Source organism: Serinus canaria, chromosome 1 (genome assembly GCF_022539315.1).
Source record: "Serinus canaria isolate serCan28SL12 chromosome 1, serCan2020, whole genome shotgun sequence".
In the NCBI taxonomy this organism is placed as follows: domain Eukaryota; kingdom Metazoa; phylum Chordata; class Aves; order Passeriformes; family Fringillidae; genus Serinus; species Serinus canaria.
The window spans coordinates 74,976,855-75,001,366 of record NC_066313.1 but is presented as its reverse complement, the minus strand read 5'-3'; the positions used below and the strand labels follow the sequence as shown (position 1 = coordinate 75,001,366).

The window sequence follows — 24,512 nt, the reverse complement described above, 5'->3', positions numbered from 1 at the left end:
CTCTCAAAGGAACTCCTCAGAAACCTCTTCATACAAGTTACTCTTTTGTCTGATTGTGACTGTTTCCCAACCTCTGGAGACTTGCCTGCTCTTTGTTCTTCACTACCCCAACCTGGCACCCCTGTACCATGATCAACATCACTTACTTGAATCAGGAATGCCAACATCATATTCAAACCAACGCAGCCAATTTTAAAGTTTTTAATTCGGGTTTTAAATCAGCCAACTTGAAGGCACTGTACAAACAGGTAATTCTGGCTACACCTGGAAGGAAAATTAGTGTTTCATCTGCTAAGCCAAGGGGATGATTAGCTCCAATTGCTCAATTAGTGACTCTCACCCAACTATGTTTTCCCTTCACATCCAAAGGCACAGTCTGAGCAAAACAGGGACCTTGTGGAGCCGTGAATCCCTTAATAGACCAGAGGGAGGTATTTCCACACAAATGCTTCATTTGTTATTAGATAAGTTAAAATTTGAATTAAGTATTCCCCACTTGCTTTGAACTTACTGCATCACCATTTAAGTACCATGTATGTGTTTATAACATACTTATACATGAAGTTCAACACTGTTTTCCATTGAAAATTCTTCCCTGACACTTTGCTTTCCCAACCGGACAAGACCACACCTCTTCTACAAAATTTCTGCTTTATCTCGGGCCAGGGGGAAGATATTTCTTCCTCACTGTAAAACTCCCAACCTGCTTTCTGAGATGCTTTTCAACCCATTGACAAAAATGCCTGCATAAGAAATTATGCTCAGGAAGGAGCTGGAAGTACATATCATATACTTACATACTCGATTTTATTGACACCCCTTCTATTTTGCATAACCTGCCAATTCTGTCACTAAAACCTATGAAAAAGTGAAATTCAGCACGGTTGTACAAGTAACAAAATGTGATTTAAAAAAATATTAAGAGTAAAGAGGACAGGAAATACATGCTAAAGTCACCCAGCTAATCTTTCACTGATGATAAAAGGTGTTGCAGAAGTGAGAAAGTACATGTTATCATTTTATGAAGACGTAAAGCATTTTACCGTTGAGATATAAAAGCATCACCATGTGAGCAAAAAACTATTTCACATCATGAACAGAGAGACTGTGGAAGCTTTATTGCCACATGGTAAATGCTAGGAACTGAGAAGGAGAGTCTAAGAAAACCGCTACTTCTTGTGTTTCCAACCAGCACAGTTTTCTGATTAACTGGGTCATCACCTGAGCCCACAGTTTGTCACTAGAAAACACAGATGAAGTGGGTAAGAACTTTAAGCAGTTTGGTCGTTCAATAGTGGCACAAATCAATCCTGAAGCCATTAAAAGCATTTTCCAAAACGTTTTCATGCCATCACTCTGCATAAATAAAGCTGTTGCACCAGCTGGAGTGCTCTGGGCTCATTCACCCATACAACACCTCATGTGAAAGCCAAGCTGAATGTGCTTATAGTAGAACAAAGTAATCTGATTTACTTCCAGATTTAACAGAATTCTGAAAGGGATCCAGCAACTCATACCCAGCTTCAAGCATAACGTAGACGTTTTCCATGAAATAAAAACATGTCAAAAGAATAAATAACACACTACATTAATACTACTGTTCAGCAGTTGGGGGAAAATCTGATACAGTCCTGGTTTTGAGAAATAAAACAGCTCAGGGGAAATGCTATTTCTCTGAACCAAGTATGAGTATACAGTAGAGGTATTCACACTGCCTAAATGCAAGCCAGATCCTCCAGAGAACTGCTGAGCACCAGAGACTAATTCAGGCATTCTGTGGCCCTTCAGAGGAGCTTCTCCCTGCCCTGAGCACACAGACCGCTTCCAGGAGACCAAAACGCCGTGGTCAGTGCGCCTGGCCCCGCTCTCTCTCCTGCTGAGAGCCACCAGAGGTGTCACTCCAGTACCCCCCACCTGTGCAGGTGTGCTGCACGAGTAGGGAGCAGAAGCCCAGGAGCTGCAGGGCACACACTGTGCTCACTCAGGGCTGGGCACCCCCACGGCCCAGCGGATCCAAACCACGGAGGCAATGACATCATTGCTCAGCATTGGGCGGCCACAGATGATGCCTATCCAAACATGTTAAATTGAGGCCATAATGGCCTTGACTAGTTTCCTTTATGCCCAAAGCTTGTGATCAAACTCCCACAAAATTATTACATTGCTTGTGCACCAGGAAAAACGTATTTATGGCCAAAGCCCTACACTCAGTATATAACCCACCATAAAACCAGAAAAGAATTCCTCATGTTTTAAATATTTTAATGTCTGTTCCTAAAAGAGACTTTTTATAAGTTTGTAAAACTTCTTGTTATAACTGAATATACAATGATTGTTTTGTTTGGGCTTTTAAAAATTAAGTCTTTTTATATAAGCCTTTATTATTCTTGACCAAGGAAATACCACATTTAATAATGACACAGTACCAAGCAAGAAATACTTGTAGCATGAAGAAAAAAACTACTTTATGTACTGTTGTTTAGAAAACAACTTAATATATTCACTTGCATCCTGCTGGAGACAAAATGGGTCATGATGCTTGATTGTATAATACTTACCCTAGAGTGTTTTTAAATTATGCCATTATTATGCCATTATATCATTCTTTAAAATAATTCAAAGATTCTTTTAAAAATTATTGCAAAACTCTCAAACTTCCTTGGGTTCCTAACTCATTTCTCTTTGTGCAAATACTTCAATCAGGGAAAGACTCCACCTGTGCTAAGCATCACAGTCCAGACACTGCCTGTACTGGGTACTTTTGTGTCTTTAGACAATTGATAACACAGCATTATTGTGTGAAAAGCTGTCAGAGATACTGTGAGAGTTACACAGATATACTGTTGCTACAGGTACAGCCTCATTTTATGTTTGGCTAAAATGTGAGTATTATATATGCTGCATGAAGACAGACAAGGGTGGGTTTTCACGTGAGACAGATGCATGAGGTTTGCAGAACAATCTTTTCCCACTGTAACTAACTTCACAATGAAAACCAACCTAAGTCAGTCCAAAGCACAGCACTATTAGAGCAAGCTTTAAAGCTGCACCTAGAGAAGGGTTTCCTGTTCAACCACACCATTGTCTCTTTATCAACAAACCTGTTTCAGTACAGATTACATCCCTGTGGTTTCTTGTTACATCTCAAAACTAATTACTCACCTGCTTGGAGGTGTGAAAAAGTATTATCTGTGGAATCTGTACTTTCTCCTACTAAAGGGGACAGTGGAAAGCACTGATCTCTTCCTTGCAGCACTGGCAAGGAGAGTTAGCAGAAATACTGCCAAAGCAGCCCACCAGTCTGCACTGACCTCCTTGAAATGTCATTGGAAGCATGACACTCCAAAACAGTATTTACAATCCAAGCAAGGCAGAGAGGTGTAGGACTCAGATCCATTTTTAAAATTCAGGAATCAAGAGGCAGAAGCTGACAGTGAAAGATCAAGCAGAAAGAGGCACATAATAAATAATACATTTCAAATAATCCAATGTGAATGCTGCCTGGAAGATTTTGACAGGTCTTCTCACTCAATACAAGGGTCCCAGTAAAGCAGCATGGCAGAGGACACTGCTGTGCTGGGCAAAGCAGGCACGCTGGGTATTAGATTGCTCTTCCTTCCCTTGGAGAACATCCTATACTCCTCATATTCCCTTCTTGGCTCCTGAGTCTCACGTAACTTTAGATTATGCTGAACACGGAAATCAGTTTTTATAGCCATATCCGATGGTAGCACACGGGGCACTCACGGCAGGCAAAGACCTTTAGGGAGTCAATAGCCAGGATCTCCCAGGAGCCTCTCCTGGCCGAGCACGCTCCAACGCTGCTCTCTTTCCCAGTGGCAGCCCAAGGACCGCCTGCAGAGCGGGAGAGCACCCGCCAGCCAGGGAACAGAGGAGCCCAAGACTCCTTTCATTTCCATGGCTGCCCAACTGGAGCAGGTCCAGGCTCTGGAGCAGATCCAGGCCCTGGAGCAGAGGGTGCCCATCTTTCCTGTGCTGGCCGTGGCCGGGCTGCCGGCACCCGGGCAGAGGGGAAGCGAAAGGAGTGCATCTGGAGTGCAGCAGGGACAAATGCCAGACCTAAGGGAGCAGACTGGGACAAGGGCCCAAAACAGGAGGGAGAGCAAGCGCAACAGGCAGGGGAGGGAGCCAGGGATCCTTAGGCAGTGCACAAAACAAGGCAGGAAAAAGGAAGACATTGACTAAATGCAAAAAAACAAAAATTGGACAAGGATGGGGAAGGGGCACTCATTCAGGCAAGATGTCTGGTGTCTGACAAGGACTCTGCAAGGGAGGTAGAACTGCAGGTGAAAGATAAGAGAATAAGAAGCCAAAATTGAAGAGGTCTCCCAAAAAGTGCAAAAGGATTGTCAGGAAGAGCAAGACAAATGGAGGAGGGGGAAGTATGTCATGTCTGATAAAAAATAGCTTATTTCCTTGTGCATGGACAATGACATCAGGTTTTATTCCTGACAGATTCCTCCGGATTAATTCCAAGCCTGCCAGAGGTCAAGAAGCATTTGGACAACATCCTCAGGAGGCACATGGTGTGATTCTCGGGGCTGGCCTGTGCAGGGCCATGAGTTGGACTCAGTGACTCTTGTGGGTCCCTTCCAACTCAGGATATTCTGTGATTCTATGATTTCCTTCCAGAGGTGAGACCAAAGTCAACAGCCCTATCCTGCATGTACACAACCACTCAGAGGTCTCCCCCTCTCAGGGTGAGAGCAGAGCACGACTGTCTGCTGCCACTGCTGCTCTCATCTCTTACCCCAGTGCCAGAAATCCCCACTGAAGGGTGTAAACCCTACAGCTGCTACAGCAGCTTTCATTTTCAACAGAACAGATTCTCATTTTCCTCTTTATTTAAAGGAATACTGCATAAGGAAGAGATGAGAATCAGGAATTGTTTGCATTTAAGCATGTAATCAAACTACAACTTGCCCTTTTCCTGTTCTTGCACACCATAACCTTTACCAATTTCCCTCCCTGGATCTGCCAAAGACCACTCTGCCTATTTCACTGCACAAGGTAGCACAGTTACTGGAAGGCACTCAGGATTTCTTTTTTCCACCCTGATCTATCCTTAAAGCTTACTAACTCCTTGAACTCTACTGTTAAGACAGAATTACCAATTATCTTTCTGTGCTTTCTGTAGAGGAAGCTGATTTACTCTCTTGAAAAGTACTTACTCTAACTTCATGATTGTTTGAGGAGGAGGCATCGCAATATCCTTACTTCCTATATGGGGAATTACAGACAGAAAACCCAGGTGTCCAAGAGACATGGAGACACTGGCTCCACTAGGAGTTTGGAGTCTAAATCCATTTATTGATCTTGGTCAAACAGCATGAAAACCCACTGCTTCTGTGGGTTCTGTGCAAAGCAAGGTCCTTAGGGCCAAATTGTGCTTCAAGTATTTCACAGCCCACAGCCTGCTTTAAACACAACTGCAGGCTACATCCATGAGCATGAGGCTTTCTGAAAATTAGCTCTTGGTAATTTTCTCAAGCTTATGAAGAGTTTAACCATTTTCTGGGGGATTAAATAACTTCTAACAATGCAGGGAGATAACAATAACTTCTAACAATGCTGAGAAGTGAGTCCAGTTCCTTAAGAGGAGGAGGCCATCACCATCTTGAGCCACCCTTCCCTTTCAACATCTGCAAAAGGCAAGGAAGGAGAGCTTTCTCACAGACAGTGCAATACACAACAGTGCCCTGGGGAAGCAGAACTACCTCCACACCCAAAAAATAACATAAAGATTGCTAGGTGGGGAAAACGCAATTAAATAATTACCCTTGTGTTGTAAATCACAAAAAGGGAGAACTACATCTTTACACTATGAACGTCTGCTTTGCAATATTAACCATGTTCTTTAAACAGCATCTGATCTATAATGATCTTCCAAGCACTAAGATGGGTTGCCTTCTCATGTGAACTTTAAAGAAAGCAAATCACATGACTGGCATTACCTTGAGAGTCCAGAAAACACTATCCCTAATTTTCATAACTCCTGAATATGAATATTTCAATTCCCACAAGGTCTACAAGTGAAGCATCTGCCTTCAAATTACACCTCATAAAATAAAGTGTAGGATCTGCTTTTGGCATTCCTTTCACCTCACCCCCAACTTCTCCACTCCCATAGAGGCACCAGCAACCTGAGATGTCCTCCAAATATATACACCCTCTGTCTCTGATTCCAGCCATCCAGTCACACACACAGACACACACCCAGTATCTTCATCTTTCAGTGGAGGAGGTGAGTACTTGTGCAAAGCTCAGCCCACTTCAGGAGCACACACACACAGAAGCTTTCCCATGTGGAGCACACTGGTGCCCAGCGAGCAGAGCAGGGAAGTGGCTAGAAGTGTTGGAGGGAAGAAAAATGGATGTAAGATGACATAAGCATTGGATAGATGGCAGGGGAGGGATATGATCATCGTGCACTGATGTAATATTATGCAGGTTGTTTTATTTTATGTAAATTCATGTAGAGAATATTTTCAGAGGTTTAAATCACTACAGCAGAAAGGTGGTCCACTTAAAGAATATTTAAACATCAACCAGGTATGGAAAATTTCCCCCTCTAGCATCAGATAGAATTATATTTTCATAGGGCCACTAACACAGCTGGGCTCTGCAATCTGGGCTGGCCCGCATGCAAAAGTCTGCACTTTTCCCCAGGGAGCACATCACTGAACAGATGACATGAGATGGTAGTCATGCTCTCCTTGGAAGAACTCCTTCAGCTTAAGTTTGAATTGGGACATTGAAAAAAATTACAAAATGTGAAAACACTGCGTTGCCACCCCTTAGAACCATGAACCCCTGTATTTTGTGAAAATCCTAGTGTGCATCCTCCAAAAGGATGGCAAACTCACCTCCACTCCAAGAGGAAGAGACATTCTTCAGAATAAAGTCACAGCCAACCTGACCCACCTGTCCTGTACGGGTGATGAACAAGTCAAGGCAGATTCCTGCCTCTGTGGAAGGCTGAGAAGGCACATTTCCCTCATCTGTACTTGGGGGCTGCTCTTCTTCTGCTCTCCAGGTGCCAAAACAGACATATAAATACTGCAGAGTGTCACAGGGAGGAGCAGGGAAGCATAGGCACATGTTGCAGCTGCCAAACGCAAAGCAGCACAGCATACGAGCAAAAGAAAATATTTCAAAAGGTTTCAACTCCTCTGAATAGCAGTTGTACCTTAAGCAGTCCTATCTGGTACCACCTTCTTCCTACATACACAAATTTTGTCCAACACAGCATATGGACAAAGAAGACATAACTTCTTTGAAGTTCACTACTCTGATAGATTCGGAAACAGAGGAAAGTCTGAAAGTATTTACAACAGGTAAATAAACCAAGAAGAGAAGGAATTAGCAATACACTGCAGCCCATTCACTAATACATTTGCTGACATCACATCAGTCCTTCTCCATTCAGTCCCTACTGAGGAAGGTCAGGGCACCCTGACCACAAAAGCAGCAGGAGGAAGAAAGAAAAAGCCCTGTACCAGCAGCAACCCATACAAACAAATAGACTTACTGCAGTTTCTCTTGGGCAGTCAAAGATGGTGATAAAAAATGATCAGCAGAACCGACACCTTGCTCACTAAGAGACCACATGGGGTTTCTTCCCTTTGCACTTCAACCCAGAACACTTTCCCTTTGCTCCAAAACCTGACACTGAAAGACATGAGCTGACAAGGCTGCTGTGGGGTTATTTACTTGCTTTCCAACATAAATAGGCACACTGCGAGCCTCAGGAGTGGAACACTGCGTACAGTATCCCCCCCCACCATTAGCTTCTGGCCCAGCAATTCAACAGGAAGCAATGCAGGAAATCCAAGGCATCAGTGTGATTCCAACCCATGCCCTTCCTGTCTGAGGAGAGAGATTTAAAAGCATCTAGGACTCCTGCTAACAGAAGCAGTCAGCACCTCTGTTGAAGGCCAGGGGTGGGGGGGAGGGATTCAACTGCCCAACCCAAAGCTAAACATAGTTTAGCCAGAACACATCAGAGGAGACCATATTAATTGCCAAGCTGTGTTCCACCTCCATTTTTCTGACATTCAAAGACAAATGACACTGCAATCTGGAGGCAGTGAAGCCATGCCCAGCTCTAGGCATGCCAGCCAAGGCTGTGTAGCTCTGGTGCTGCCTCAGCAAGGACACTGAGAAGGGGAAGGAGAGGCCACCCAGTTTGCCTCCCCTAGCTCCTTGCAGCTGCTGCCCAGGCACTGCTGTACACAAAGCAGTATTTTAAAACTTGTCCTGCTAGTTACATCCATGATCCTCAACCTATCTGCAACATCCTCGCTGTGGGTTGCAGGAGACACAGTAAAGCTGCCAGCTGGCCTCTTCAAGAGGATGCTGTTCAGGCAGGAGAGCAGGCTGCAAAAGACACATCATCATGTACCCTCTGCATTTCCCCCGCTCAGCACAAGGCGATGTCAAGGTTATAATTATCCCAGGTATGCCCAGGATGGTCCCTCACACATCTCGGACTATTACACCGGTTTGTAATGAGCTGCAGTCTGCCAGAGTGGCACTACTGAAGTGTAGGAGACAGGAGCAGGAGGTAATAGCCTTGGCACGCTGCCAGGGAACTCACTCCCCAATGCATTAGATACTACGATGAACTTTCCTCTTTAAAACAAAACATCAAACAAATCTGCTTGACCTGTCAGTCAGTAAGCCCACAACAACAAAAATACACAAACAAAAAAAGGAAATTCCAATTAGTTAGAGCTGGGGGAGGCAAGGAAGGGAAGAGAATATTCTTTCCTGAATCTATTTTTAAGCTATGTAAGGCTGTCTGAAACCATGGCAATGAACCTGCTATAAAATCCCCTTGCCAGCTCGATGCTTTGTTTCCCTACAGAAAAGGATAAATGAGTACACACTATGGATTAAATGGCCTAAACCAGAAATGAATAAACTATCAGGCTACTGGAAATGCATTTGTTGGTTATGAAAACTACTAGTTAAGCAGGAGCAGCTGATCAGAGAGACCACCCCATTGAACAATCCCATGTCCCATAAGCAAACCTTTATAGCCCCAATAAACAGCACTCAGGTGGGATCAGCCTCCAGGATTGCACCTCTCCACTGCCACCATCCTTGACTTTTGGGTGTATTTTGACCTTATCAAGAGCACTCCCAGTGCTCAGATTCATTCTCCAGGCTGGGCTCCCATGAGCCAGCTGTGGAGGTCCATGTCCCCATCCCACCATTACCTTTCTTCCACCCCATCAGCAGTCCAGTGCTGGGGCTAAGGCTCAAAGGAACAGGTGATCTTGCAGCAGCACTGAGACAGCAGGTACCCAGCATCTGAGGGCTGCAATTGCTCACCCAAAAGCTTTGCCCAACTGCACACAAAATCTGTAAGAACTCCATAAGGAGTTTCTAAGCCTTCCAACTCCAAGAGCTTTTGCAAAACAATGGTGAGGTTGTGCTGACTGAAGCACAAACATTATTGCATGAAACAAACAAAGAAATTTACTCTGACCAAGATTTATCCCTGCTGAGGGTATTAGTATATTCAGATATAATCAATACAACTGCCATCAAAGAAATGAAAGATGTCAAGGTTCACACTCCTACCAGGCTGATGGAGAACACCCTCCTCTGTCTTCCACCCAGGATTGCAACTAAAAACTTTGGTTTGTATTCTGATTGGTTTAAAAGAGGAAAATAACACCTTCACAGTTATCCTACCCTACAACTTAAACATGGGGTTATCGCCCATTTCTATTCAGTGTTGTGTGAAAATGAGAGCAACCACCTGGTAAAAATGTGCCTCAAAGATATTTGATTCCAATATATGTCATTCTCCTAGTGCTTCTTAATAAAAAAATGAACAAAAAGAAAACAAGCAGATAGTTTAAATTTTAAAAGAAGTATACTCCCTTGGCTTTGTAAAAAAACAAAAACAACAAAACAAGAAAGCTGGAAGGGAGAATACTTTACTCTTTTGCCATTGAAATGAGAGTAAAAAATCTACCCACAGCCGAAAATTTAGAGATTTCAACAATTTTAAAGAAATATTTCAGAGCTAGTAATTTCCATTAACACCTTTATATCTACTGCCAAAATAGCTCATTCTATATTCTTATGTGGTTGGTGGTATTAAATTCATCCTGGTTTTTAATCCACTGCCATGCACACCATATTGGCTGCCAATCTATGCCACTTTGGAGGACTGAAACATCCTACAAAGCTCAGCTCTGCCTTCATAACAGCTTTGCTTGGTATGTGGGGAAGGAAGTCAGCAAACATACCTATCTCACGACAGTTAATTAAATACCCAGTTCTTTAAAGACTGACATCCCAATTATATTTTGATTCTACATGCCACTAAGTTTTCTGCATGTATCAGGAGGAAGAGGGGGAGGAACATCTCTAACTCTTGAAAACTGTTACTTGGCAACAGGAAGGAAAAAACCCCACCCAAACACATAAAGGTAAGCATGCTGAAAACATCAGAAAATGCAAGATTTCTTCTCTGCACAGACCACAGAGGACAGGTAGTCTCTTCTACTCAGTGCTGTTACAGCACACACATCACCCAGCGGTATCAGCTTCCAGCATTGCTAAGCAACACCACGCCACATTACCTCAATTGATTCAAGGGAGGGAAGTTGATTCAGGAGCCACTGAAAAAGGCAGGATCTAGAGAAAAACGGCTGCACAAACCTCATACACAGACACAAGCCAGGATCATGCAGTCAGAGCAAAAAGCAATTAAGGAAAACCACGGGAACACACACACAAACTGGAGAACAACAAAAAATAACCACGTACATAAAGAGAAGAAAGGGGGAAATGAAGTCAGTAAAAGAGAAAGAGAAGAGTGCTGCAGTCTCACCTCAAGTATTCTAAGACTAGAACAAGGAACTACCTCTTTTTTACAGGAAGTAAAGAGCAGTAAAACAGCCAGAAAGCCATTAGAGGCACAGCAGGCTAAGTCTGATCCTCATCAAAAATAGAGCTTGCACATGACTGAGGATCTTTGTTACAAATACTAAAGATCAAATGGCAGGAATTAATATGAAACATTCAATGGTGAACTGCTTCAAAATCAAAACACCCTTTAACCCTTCGGAACAATAAACATCTTCCCTTTAATTCTGATCTGAAATTCTATGCATGTCTTAAACATTTGAAGAGTTGTATTTAAATCCTGTTATGAATACAAAATCCAAAACAAAACAGTTTACATTAGTATACTAAATAAATCCATGATCAATCAAAAAATTTTTGAAAAAAAACCACTTGTGCAAGTTTTTTAATTGCAGTGGAGATTTTTCTGAGTGACAAGAACTGTAAACAATTACATCCAACTACACTGTCCATAAAAATAATTAATGCAGTAAATGCCAATTCATATCAATCTATATATATTATTATTGCCATGGCTTTGGGACCTGCTTAAGCAAACATAAACTAGGACTGAGGCAGAAAGAGGTGCTCCCCCTGACTGTATATTGCTGCCTTCCAGCAACCTCCTCCTTTTCAGCTCCTGCTTCAGACATGGGAAGCACTCTGGGCACAGAAGGAAAGTCTGCTCACCTACTGAGCAGGGCCAAGGGACAATGCAGACAAACTGGCCACTCTCCCAAAACCCAGGAAAATGCAAGGTGTGTATGGGAGCAAGAACATGGCACAGGCACAAGACTGTCAAAACCACAGCAACATTAGAGCAGACTTTAGGATCAACAGCAGGTCCCCAGATTTAGAAGCTATTTACCCAGAAATTTTAAAGGCACTTAAAACATACCACCACAGAACTATTAACCTTGCTGCCCAGCTTCCCTCTAAGACAAACTCAAAAAACAAGATATAAAAAGCTGAGGATGTACTGCCAATTTCAATAAGAGAACTCCAGGGAACACCAGGCTGGTAGCTACAGGCTCACTTCTACACTGAGAAAGCTGATAGAAACTGTAGAACAGATCAGCAGGTATGCAAATAAACACGACAGAGGAATGTCATCATGGCATGACTTCTTCTGCAGACTTGCCGTGACATATATAGGGAAGTGTGGTATGTGTGATATGTATAACATGCCTGGATCACTAACAAACCTTTGACAATGTCTCTCACCACAGGCTTTTAAAGAAATTAAATTATCATGGGATAAAATGGAAGGTGGTCTTGATGTGAATTAATTGGTTAGATTGAAAGAAAAAGCACAGGAATATACAGCCAGTTTTCACAAGAGCTCTGGTTTTGCATTTGTGCTACTCAATATAGTAATTATTTATGTGAAAAACCGAGCAAGCTGCAAAATTACAAAGCCAACTCACTACTTTGAGCTGCAGATAGATTTGTCAGGTATTTATTCACACACACCACAAAGTCACAGCCAATACAGTGAATGGGAACCCTGGAGTCACCACAATTTAATTAAAGTCAGGAACTACACACTCACAGATGAAGAGCTCAGGGCTGGCTGGGAGAGCAAAGGGAGCAGCAGGAGTGAGCAGCTCGGGGATACCTGGCAGGAACACCACAGCAGCTCTGCACCTACAGAGGCTGCACCAAGCGATTTTCAGAGAGGCATTCTGCTGATCAAGAAAAGACTCAAAGAGTGACAACAATGGGAGGTCTGAAACAACTTCAACCTAAGGAGAACTAAGCAAACAAGTGCATTTAGATTAGGAGGAAATATGGATAAAATGACAGACATAAAATCATTAATGGTACTATGGAGAAACCAAATAGGAAATCATGTGTCGGAATAAATGAATTAAGCAATATAACATGAAGTTTATCAGGCACCTGGTTTAAAAACAGGAGGAAAAGGAGGGACTTTTTCCATACCACAATTAATGGCATTATCACAGGATGTTATGACGGCAAAAATTTAAAATGCATTAATACATAGTTAGATGTATTCACAAAAGAAAGTCTGTCAAGGACTGTTAAACAAAGGAGCAGACATGACTTTCTTGCTCAAAGTCCTTGAACTACAGCCTGCCAGAAGTTGGGAGGGATCACTGTTTTACTAACACTTCTCCCCATAAGTATTACTACTGACTATTATTAGAGGTGGAATGCGGGGCTAAGCCAGGCTCCTGCCTGGAAATATCAAGGCTAAATAATTTCATTGCTGGCAAACCCCATCTTTTGAGAAGGAACATGCATAAGCAGCACCTGCTGAAGCCACAAGTCAGACAAAGGTTTGCTTCCTATTGGAGAGCTGCACTTGTTTTAACATGTTCCTCTTGCATGAACACAGCTATGCTACATGTTTCTGGACTGGGTTAGGTGTAGAAAGTCTGTAATTTTGCCTAAACTGAACAATCAGATTTACCTACTTCTGTTTTGTGGCCTGGTACTGAAAACCTCATTAGAGGTAAGTTACACAAGAGGAGCTTCTGGCCCCCATTTCAGGTGGCTGAGCTCAATTACAGTTCTGTGCTGATGAATTTGAAAGTAATTAGAGAAGTTGCACACTTCCCAGAAGTCAGTAGCAGAAGGGGATGAGGAAGATAAAGGAGGAAGAAGAAAGAGGCCACTGTACTTCTGCAGGGATTTAGAAACTCAAGGCACTACAAAACAGCATTAAAGGTTGTTCTGCCTTCACATCCCCAGCCATGCCTGTAGCTCTCCTCCCTAAAATGGCTGTCAGGCAAACTATGAATCTGGGAGATGTCAAGAAAATGACCTCTTGATGAGATTTATGAAGCACCAACAGATTTATGCACCCACTCATACGATGAGATATTTACCCACTTGCACAGCCCTACTGCCACATTATAAATACAATTACAGTTCATGCAGAGCAGCTACTCTGTTGTACTTCTCACCTGTTGATAAAAACATGCTTAAAGTGCCTTACAAAAAAGGTACATAAACTCTGGTTCCCTTGCAGAAAGTGAACTTCCAGAAAGAAGTAAATTTGCATTTTTCAGTATCACCATCCATTTTTAGCTCGAGTAACTAGAAAATATTTAGACCGTATGTATGTTATTTCTCTTGGGAAAAACTGATTGAGCTGAAACACAGAGAAAATCCTTCCCTTGGGAAGGAGGAATCAGTCATGCAGAAATTCCCAACCTGAAATCTCTTTTCAGATAGCAGGCTAATCCACAAGCTCTCTCCTGCTTTGTGCATTCTTGCTCTGCCTCACACACTTTCATGTTCTGCAGGCAGACACACAGAACTCAAAAAAAATTTCAAACCCCAAGAAACCAAACAATCTGTTCCAACACTCTACTGGGTTGCCACTTCAGCTGCTCCATAAGTTCTATGGTGTGTGGGGGCTCTCCTGTTCTGCACAAACCATTTGAGGCCAGGGGGACTGGAGATCCCCTTCATCCACTGCCCAGACTCTCAGCTGTACAGACTGATTATGTGAACCACACAAAACCACAGCTGGTTCCTAACTGGCTCCCATGATAGGCTTGCAACAGAACAGCTGCCCAAATTTCTCCTCCTGCACAGAGGAGAACACCAACAATAACTCATGCATGAGATGGGATACATCTGAGCTGCCTGTCAAACAACAAAGCCCAGCCACCAACATGCCTTATGCTGCTGTGCCAAGAGGTCAACTCTTCATTGAGGTATCAGCACCACTTGTCAGATGACGGTAAATCTGTTAGTGCTTCTTTTATCATGTTTGTGGGCTTAATTGTCTCCACTCGGGGCTTATCCCAAAAATTTCAATACTGGCACTAAAATGACTGATTCAGTGACTCACCCCTACTTCTCCACCGTGATTTCAAAACAGTGCCACTCACCAGTCTGCAGCTCCAGCCAGAGCATCAACCTCACACAAGTGCTTCCCCACCTCTTCTGGTGACACTGAGTTCCCACAACACTCTGCCTTATCTAGAGATCATGCAAAACCATAAAAGTGTTTGGGCTACAGTCTAGCTCTAGTCTAGCTCCTGGTACCTCATTTCTCTTTGCATAACTCTGAACTGCCACTAATTCTGAGACTGTTTCTTAACTAAAAGCAGCACTGCTTTGTTTTCAAATAAACAAAATGAGGCATGTCTCCATGAATGAATGTTTCCCTGGTACTACTCTGGACATTACCAGTGCTAGATACAGATCAGAATATACGACTCCAGACGATTTAGTAGCAGGTAAATTTTATTCTGGAGCCACTTTTAGGCAACCAGTCAAACAGGACAGAAATAGGCCATTAAAACGTGTGACCTGTACTTTCCTATACACACCCAGAATCATGTTTATTCAGTCATGCACCACCACCTGGGACTTTTATGGCAAGCACAACACCTACAGGAAAAACCAGACCTCATTAGTGTGGTCAACTGTTTGCTCCAAATAGAAGATCTTTCAAAACTGTTAGGTAAGGAAGATGCCAGCTTTTCCCTCTCAGGCCTCTATTACCTTGATGAATGTTCTTATGCTTTCAGCATTAACTCTTCTCTTTCCATACACAATCAGAAATCAGCCTTAACAATTTCCTACGTATTACAAATCCTTTGAAGCTATTCTTGAGATATACTTTTCCATCTTGGGTTTTTTCACCAACTGAAAAAAACTTCTTTCATGTTTCCAATTTCAGCAGCTTATGATCCTTCTATTTTTCAAACAAACACTACAAAGAAATGGAAACAAGTATCAACTAATACCCAAACAGAAACTAAAAAGGTCTCAATCAGGTAAAGATAAGGCCTGGATGTAGCACAAGGGAAACAGCTGGCTGAAGGGAGAAGGGGATGAAAGAACACTGCAAAAGCCCATCACATCACCAAGAACAATTTTTTATCCTTCAACTTCATTAAGAACTGAAGGCAGAACAGCCTTTGACTACAAACTAAACCTAAAGTAGCATCTGAGCACTGGACTGAGCTCTGATCACTCTGAAAAGGAAAGCTCAAGCAGAGCCCTTTTTTAAGTGTATATGAGAATGTTTGCATTTTCAGTCTTGCCTTTCTGAAGAAGTATCTCAAACATTACAGGGTATCCTTTGATTAGACTCACAAAAAAATCTTCCAAGTCTCTGCAAATGAAAAGAGAGTTCAGAAGCATGAAGGCATCTACTGTTGCTTATGTAAATGACATTTTGCTAAAACAGGTTTTTAAATAAACTGTCTGCTCCATTCCTCAAAAGGCTGAGATGATCAGAGCAAGAAAGAAAAGAAGAAAATAAACATGCCCACAACAGCATACAGTTTCCAGGAATTGTGGTTAGGAACAGAATCTGCTTGTAGTTTACTTCATTTTCCCCCCAACAAGTGAAATCAGAGGAAATTCAAGGTCCCATGTGTAGGGGACAAGTCTCTTCTGAATACACAAACAGCCATGCACAAAGCAGCCTGCAGGGGAAAGTGAGGTGACAATGTCTCAGAGACAAGCACACTGGAAGGGTACCACACATCTCCTAAGATGCTGAACTTTGTAGACCAGGACTAGTAGCAGTAGCATCATGAGTTTTGCTTGACAAGAACCGGTTATTTTTCTGCAGCAAAAGACATGTAATAACAAAAAACTCCAAACCCAAACAAAAACACTCCACCAAAACAAACAAACAAAAAATTCCACAAAAGCCAAACTTTTTATGCAAGTGTCCTTCATATCATTTAAGAAGGATAACTTTCGGTTGTAGTCTGCACCTTGGCAGCGTTCCTTTCCACTCCACTCCACAACTTATATACTTTACTAGCAAGACAAGAAATGTGGTCAAGTCAAAAAAGAAAAAGGGAAAAAAAAAAAACCAAAACACACACACAAAAAACCATCAAAAAATAAAGAAAACAAAAAACTCCAAACAAACCATAAGATAGCACAAGATTTTATTTTAAAGTATTTTTAGATAATTTTTTTGGTTCAAATGAAAGAAAGGTAAACAAGGAGTTAAGTTATTACTGAAAATCAAACACATTAGGTAGGAACAAAATTTTGCATTAAAATTTCTGTTGCCATTTTCCTGTAGAAGTCCATTTCCATCAGCTGATAAATCTCAAAGATTCACTTGCAATTTAATGATGTGTTTGCCTTTACTTCAATATCTCTTTTTCCACAACCAGTACATTAAACAACATTTACACACTTTTTCAGTGTTTTAGCATCTTGGTTACATGTACTGCTCCTAAACCTTTTGTCTTAGAAATTAGAGATTAGCAGAGAACTTGTTTCTTTATACCAAAATGTCAATTTTACTACAGCCTTAAAAGTCAACTCTAAAAATGCATCAGAGGAAAGTAAAAAAAAAAAAAAAACAAAACAAACCACAAAATACCACCACAAACAAGACTGTTATTTAAAACAGAATGATTGCTGATACATAGAGAGATTAAGATGTTAGGATAATAATTAATTTTTCGATTCACTAATATTCAAATATAGTGAAATTCAAGAAGTTCTTTAATTATCTAAAAGACACTGAGCTTGTGAGATACCTAATTTATGTGATGTCTTCATTCAGATACCTGAAATTCTTCTTGCACTTCAAGCTTTGATGCACATAATCCTAATTTTCTGCCAACTCTGCAAAAATAGTCTGTAAGAATGCTGGAACATGGAGATGATTATCTAGGAATAAAACAGAGAAGTAGCAGGTGTTGGAAGAGAGCCCATTTAACTAATGAGAGGCATGGAAGTTCTTCCTCCAAGGAACACTACCTGGAATATTTCTGCCTGGAAAAAGTGATGTTCCTGGGAAATGCAGAGAAGGATGTACGAGGCAACTTACTCAACTTTCAAAGTACTTATGGAATGGTACCAAAGAGGAAACAGTGACTGTGGTACCAGCTGCAAGTTGAACTGAACAGTTCAGACTGACTCTTCAGGGCAGCTGTGAGCAATCCCTGGAAGGTGTGCAAGCAGCCAAGCTGCACACAGCAGCTCACATGCAGAATAAAAGGTTCACACCAATAAGGAAGACCTCACTATATTAAAACAGACAATAAATACAAACCAGATTGCTGTCTAGCCTTGCAATAATTTTGATAAGCTCTACTTGCTGCTAAGAGATTACAGAACTAGAACTCCTTCTGCTCAATAACTGCACAACAGTACTGAAAAACTACCAACACACTTCATTTTTGCAGTAAGGGAGGATGGATATAGGCAAGAAATCAAAATGTAAAGAAAAATGCCACATGAACACCATGTGCTGGTGTCTCACAAGCCCTAATTCTCCCCTTCTCACAGAAAGATTTCCCTGGATCACCTCTGGCCTGCTTAGGAAAACCACACTATCCTCAGCATATGGAATGTAGCAAGGCCAGCAGGAGCATCCCATGGACAGCAGATAAACTGCTCCTGCCCTTCCATTATCAACTGTGTTCCAGGCCAAACCCTGCAGTTTCATCACCCACATTATCTCCTGGGCTTGCTCTGATGGATCCTGGGTTTAGTTCAGCCTCTAAGTGAATTACACCTCTTTGTTCACCAAGTCCATTTTCAATGAAACTTCCAGAAAAAGCAGTCAGGTTGCTACTAAAAAAAGCAGGCAGTCATGAACTTGACATTTTCATCCTTCTGTCAATGAAGTGTGAGTCTTGGAATTACTAGGACTAGTTAGCAGTCAGTTAGGGAATACTATGTGTACAATTTAGGAGGCTCATGGCTCTGTTCTCATCTCTCTGCAGTGCATAAGTGAAGCCATCAGGTCTTCTAAGTTAAAGGAAAAAAAAGGGGTTTTTTTAATGGAAGACAATGCAATGGGAAAAAAAAATTATGGAAATGACTATTCAGTCCTTTTTAAGTCTTTTCCCCCCCAATTAGTAAATTCTAAGCATGAAGAACCAACAAAGCAGCCAAATGCAATATTGCTTTAAGGGAAATAAATAGTATGTTACCAGAGCCGTCAGCTTGCAAAGTGACTCTTTTTGCACATTCTGCAAAAATAAGACACCCTTTAGGCAGCTCTTTTAATGGATTCATTCAGTAAGGAGACTTCAACGTTGCATTCATTTAATGAAAAAAACAAATTAGTGGCTCTCAGTAACTCAATACTGCCAGGAAGCAGAGAACCTCTGTTAATGTATATGAGGCCCAGTGACACCTTACTGAATTCCTGCAGTAAAGTCAGGCTTGCTTCAAGGGTCCTAAAATGATCTGAAGTCCACAAGTGAACTCCTTATTAAAGACAGTTTTTAAAAACAAGGGTGACCCTTTAAAACTTTCATAGTCTCACAGGCCTCTAACATCTTACAGAGCAGAATCCAGGCTCCACTAATATTTCTGGTATTTTACTCCCCTATTTTGTCTCTAGCATGCCCAAGAAATTCCAAGATATGCTTCTGCTATCATCCTGCAGCTGAAAAGCCAGACATACTAACCAAAATAGGTCATCATGCCTTACTAACACAGATAAAATGACTAAGCATATGGTAACAAAAGGGAACCTTGAGGTTATTAATCACAAACTGCTTCAGCTGGGCATAAAAATAATGAGTAATTACACTTCAAGAAAACAAATGCGTTCAATATTTCCTGTATCATGGAAGACAGCAGCGAGATAAAAACTATTAAAATTCAGAAGAGAGACTGACAGATCTAATTCCAGTGGTCCAGTAAGTAGGTTACTCGTGATCTTTCTGGAAAGCCAGCTGCCAGGAGGAAAAATCCCTTCACTGTGAGTCCTCCTAAAGTGCTCTGTCCCAAAGGTAACAATTCCCTGCTCTAGCAATGAACAACCCAGGGCAAAGAAAAAGCTTCCCAGGGAACAGAGGAGACTGACACAGCCAAGCAGCAAGAGAGCAAACTATCTGCAGAATAATGAAGTGGGGGAGCATGTAAGGGATATGGTCTGCAAGTTGAGTGGGAGGACTAAAGATTTAGGAAGAAACTAGAGCAGTTCGAAACCGACCAGTTTACCAGCAGGAAAGATCCCCAACAGTAAGATCACAAACTATGAAGTAGATTTTTCTTTTCCTTTTAATGGAAGTAGTGGTATTTCAGACATCTGAAAGATGCCTGAACAAAAACTTGAGTCCTTATAGGGAGCACCCTTGAGCTAGATTATGGATACAGAAAAGCCCATTGCCAAGATTCTACTAACACTGGCTCCAGCCTGTAGTTACCTAAAACTTGTCCTTTAGTCAGTCACTGAAAGTACAGCTCAGCAGGCAAAGGAAACAACAGGAATCTACTTACTACAAATCACTGAAAAAATAAAGCATGTAATATCAAATGTCATTACCATTCAGAATTTAAGGGACTGTCCATTACAGAGTAAAATGTGTTTACTGATCAAAGTGTCTCATGTTAAATGACAGAAAGATATTGAGTTGTAAATCCCTAGGAAAAAAAAATATTTCTCTTTATGGAAGAAACTACTATGGAATAAAATAAATATCTAAATAAATCAGATCATTATTAGTCATATTCTTTTAACAGTTGATAATTGTCTCAAAATTAGTGCATTTTTATCATACATACAGAAAAAAGTATATGCAGAACTTACACAACAAAGAACAGAACTTTTTAAAAACATTAAGTTTGAATCTTGTGATGATCACAAAGAACATTTTCAACTGACTTCCCTTCAGCCACAGGGGAGCAAAAAAGCCTTTAAAACATCCATTAAGATAACTCTCCAAATCTGGGCATGCCATTTGCAGTCTAAATCATACCAATCACATACAAGATCTGTTACATTTAAAAGCTTCTTGCCAAAAAACCTGAAGTTTTATTGGGCCATCAAAATGTCAGATGAGCCTCCAAGGATGTGCATTCCTTCCTCATTGTTAAGAAAGCTGTAGGACTAATGGAAAAAGAGCATTACTCAAAACTTACATACTTACACTTTTGTTGAAGATATAAACAAACTGCTTACAAGTTCCAGGACTCCATGTCAGAAGAAATTTTGGCTATAAGTTTACTGAAACTTAAAAAAGATACACAGTGGGGCCTTTCACTACATTTACCTTATCAAAGGAAATGATGAATGCTACAGATATTAAGGATAAATATGATGAAATGCTATCACAGATAGTACATGCATTTAAAAAAAGGAGTTGAGAAATTAAAACATGAATAGAATTCAAGAAGGAAAACAAGCTAATACTGAACAGATAACCAGTATAACCAGGTTTGGAGAAACCCAAATAATCCTTAACACTTGAAAAAAGTAGCATAAGTAACATCCAACCTTGATTAATGGAATTATTCAGATGGCAAACTCTTCTCCCTCTATTTATAGTAGAAAAGCCATAGGTTCATTAATTTCAAGTGCTCAAATACATTTCCCTAATCAGCCTTCCAATAGCAACAGTATGGTTTGTTTTGGTTGGGTTTTTTTAATAAACTGTTATTAAAACTAACACAGGAGGAATTGTTCTTCCTGGTATGTCAACAACAGCACACATGACATACAGAAATAGAATCCCAGAACCTCATTTGACATCAGGTTTTTCTTTTACCCTGAAAGAAATTCACCCTTATTAATGAATCTGAAAAAAATCCCACAAATCCTGCTAAAACACTAACAGTCTATGGATATGGGAATTTCGTGGAGGGGGAGAAGGGGAACTAAAGGGTGGACAAAAGAAACTGGCACAAAGAAATGGGTTAGTGTTTTTCCCTCTAACACGAACTAATTGCATACTGGATAAGGATAATCCCCCATGACATTCCATGTGTTCAAAGGTCAAGACTTTTGCTTTTCAACTGTCCCCATCACATGTTATTCCCTGAAGCTGTCCCACAGCACAGACACTCTCAAACGTGAGGGTTAAGGATTCTAGCCCTGCACAGCGAAACACTGCACCAGGCACACCGCAGCCCTCAAGGAGGGCAGATGAGCACACAGCACAATTAAACAAGAAGTACAAACAATAAACACAGAGCCAAGAGCTTCTAAAGGCTATTGCAAAGTCTATTCCAAAACAGCAGAGACATGCTACTAACACAGTCTTTTTCACTGCATTTAAAGTACTCCTTTCACCCATGTTGTTGTGCAACTTTAAATTAAAAGCAGAGCTCCCCTCTCTTGGTGTTTGAAGAGCACCTATGGAATACAAGACTGGCACCACTGGGAAAGCACACAGCCAAGTGGGACCCCTGTTGTCCCCATGATCAGCTACAGAGGAAACATCCAGCCACTGCACCAGACATTAAAAATCATTGTTTCTCAAACACAAATATATATGTGGGTGTATATACATATTTTTATTTATATAGATATATATAAGATACAGCCCTGAAAACAAGCACCTGGGCCGTTGCTATTGCTCCCCGTAGTCCTCTAGAGCACGAGCAATTTGATTAAACTTCCTCAACAGGAGAGCACTAAATAAACACTGTAAATTAACAAAACTATGCTGATGATCTAGTTGCAATTACTTCCAATTGATTTGAGTCTTTATTGTTCCCTCAAGCTTTAAACTTTGTAGATAAAAAAAAGGATCAGGCCTTACTGGAGGAATACCAAAGAAGGAGTTATGAAACTTTCTTTAAACAGATTCAAAAAGCAACCAGACTAGCTTGTCCTCCTGACAAAATTGCAAATAAATTTAACCTGGAAGTTTAGGGAAAAAAGCCAGGCTATTCCAGGGTTTTCCATAAACAAGCAAGTTAATGCTTAAAATAAACTCACTCACTGGTGAACATACATACATACAAACCAGAAATTGATGCAGCCTATTTTATTTCACGAAGGTTAGACTCTGCCAAAAGATTTAAGGGAACTTCTACCCAGCTGATTCAATACAATCCAGCTTTCAGGAACTTCAGACTCTTCTGAGTTGAACCAAACAGTAACCTGATTACAACAGGACACATTTGCACACTAGTGAATTGAGTTTGCTTACTGTGATACAAATATTCCATGAGAAAAAAAAGCAGATATTCTTATTCCATTCCTGGAAACTCCTCTGCAGAACAATCCTGGAGTAATACGCTGATTTTAAAACATCCTTTTAGGTCCTGAGACACATACATACATACATATGTATGTTGGTTTCATAATTAATTTTCAGATATTAATTTCATTAATAGACTCAATCTCCTTGCAAGAGCTAGAACTATTATTCTGATTAATTTTCTCTTCCATGTCTCCAAATCACATTTTCCTTGCCAAGATGCAACCATTCTCAGATCACCTTTTTTCTGAAATTCTTTCTTCTCTGAGGTTAGTCCAAAAAACTGCTATAGATACAAGGCTTTAAAACTTCTAGACACATTTTACATTTTTCTGTAGACATTTTTTAGATGTACAGCTACCATTTTCCCTTCATGGCACACACCCAAGTATCAGTTCCAATCCTGGTGTGCTTTTAAGTGGAAAGAACTTTGTTCAGGTTAGATGAGGCATTTTGTTTTGACAAAAGCAGGCAGAAAAGTACAATACAGACCCTTCCTCAGAATTTTTTCTATTGAATTATGTTTACACCAGAATTAATTTTTTGAGCTTTCTTGACAGACATTATCTCGCCCCGCAGCTCTATATATCCTCCTATCACACTGATCATGAAGAAAATTCAAATGCAAAGATGAAGAGGCATACCTAGCTCTCTGATATTTTCTTTACAGGACACAGGAAGGGAAAAAATGTAGTTCAGTTACTTATATCCATCCATTGTTGGATGGATATAAGTAACTGAACAGCTCAAACAGCTCACCAACTCTACAGCTAACTACTCCAGCTTTTAATAGGTTATTCTTTCTCTGTGTATTGGCTGTTCTCATTATTTCACCTATTTTCTGCTTTAAATAGTTCAAATAATAACATAATGCATGTATGTTCAAACATTATTCTCACTTTTGAGGAAAAGAACTTTGAAAGAAATTTTAATAGTTTTATGTACTGCCCGAAGAAATTCCAGTAATGATTTCAGGGAGTCAAAGCAACCCTAGCAAATACTCAATTAAGAACATCATTGTCTTCAGTTTTAATGCTTTCAGATATATGTCTGAATTTTCTTGAATTCATAGACTGTTGGGTTGTTAGGGTTTTTTGCAGAGAAAATTAAAAGGTTACATATCCTGGTTCTAGAAAAATAAAATTCTTCTGAGCTCCCTCTTCTCATCAGATGTAGAAAAATATACACACACCCTATTCCATCACAACGATGATCTAATTTTTCAGTCATACACTTGCAGCATGCTGCTATTAGTCCCTAGCTCACCTCCATCATGCACATTCTCTTCATTCAGGAAGACAGGAATGGCTTCCCTGTATCGGGTTTTCTCAAGCAGAGAGCTACCATCAAGTGTTTTTTACCATCTTGTCCATTGCTTCAAATGATCCTTGAAGCAATATTACAACTAGAAACTGCTCCAGCGATTCTCTGGTGCCTCAGCGTGCACACAGTGCACACAAAATTAAGGGACAAATGTTTAAGTCCAGGGCATTGCCCAGTGGATAATTTCTTGGTTCAGAATGTGAAACAGTCCTTGATTTGCATTTTAAAAGCTGGACAGCTGGAGTTAAAAATCCTGCAGATACCCAGCTCCTGCACCATCACTTCGGTACTTCATTAGATAAAGTCACACTACTTCACAGCTCCAGGAAGCATTCCCAGATAACTGTGGGAAACAGCACTTAGTGTCAATGTAGGCAAGGATTG

General features: G+C 40.9%; 1 protein-coding gene across 5 annotated transcripts in view; it reads right to left on the bottom strand.

Annotated features, from left to right (window-relative positions):
- The window catches only part of FARP1 (FERM, ARH/RhoGEF and pleckstrin domain protein 1), a 200,720-nt gene that overhangs the window by 168,681 nt on the left and 7,527 nt on the right, over window positions 1-24,512 (bottom strand). The window contains exon 1 of one of the 5 annotated variants that reach the window (XM_018908781.3): window positions 14,760-14,824. The exons of the other annotated variants lie outside the window; for them this stretch is intronic. The gene's annotated coding sequence lies outside the window, so the exon portion shown is untranslated. Of the gene's footprint in view, window positions 1-14,759; window positions 14,825-24,512 lie in introns of those variants that run through there. 5 annotated transcript variants of the gene reach the window in all.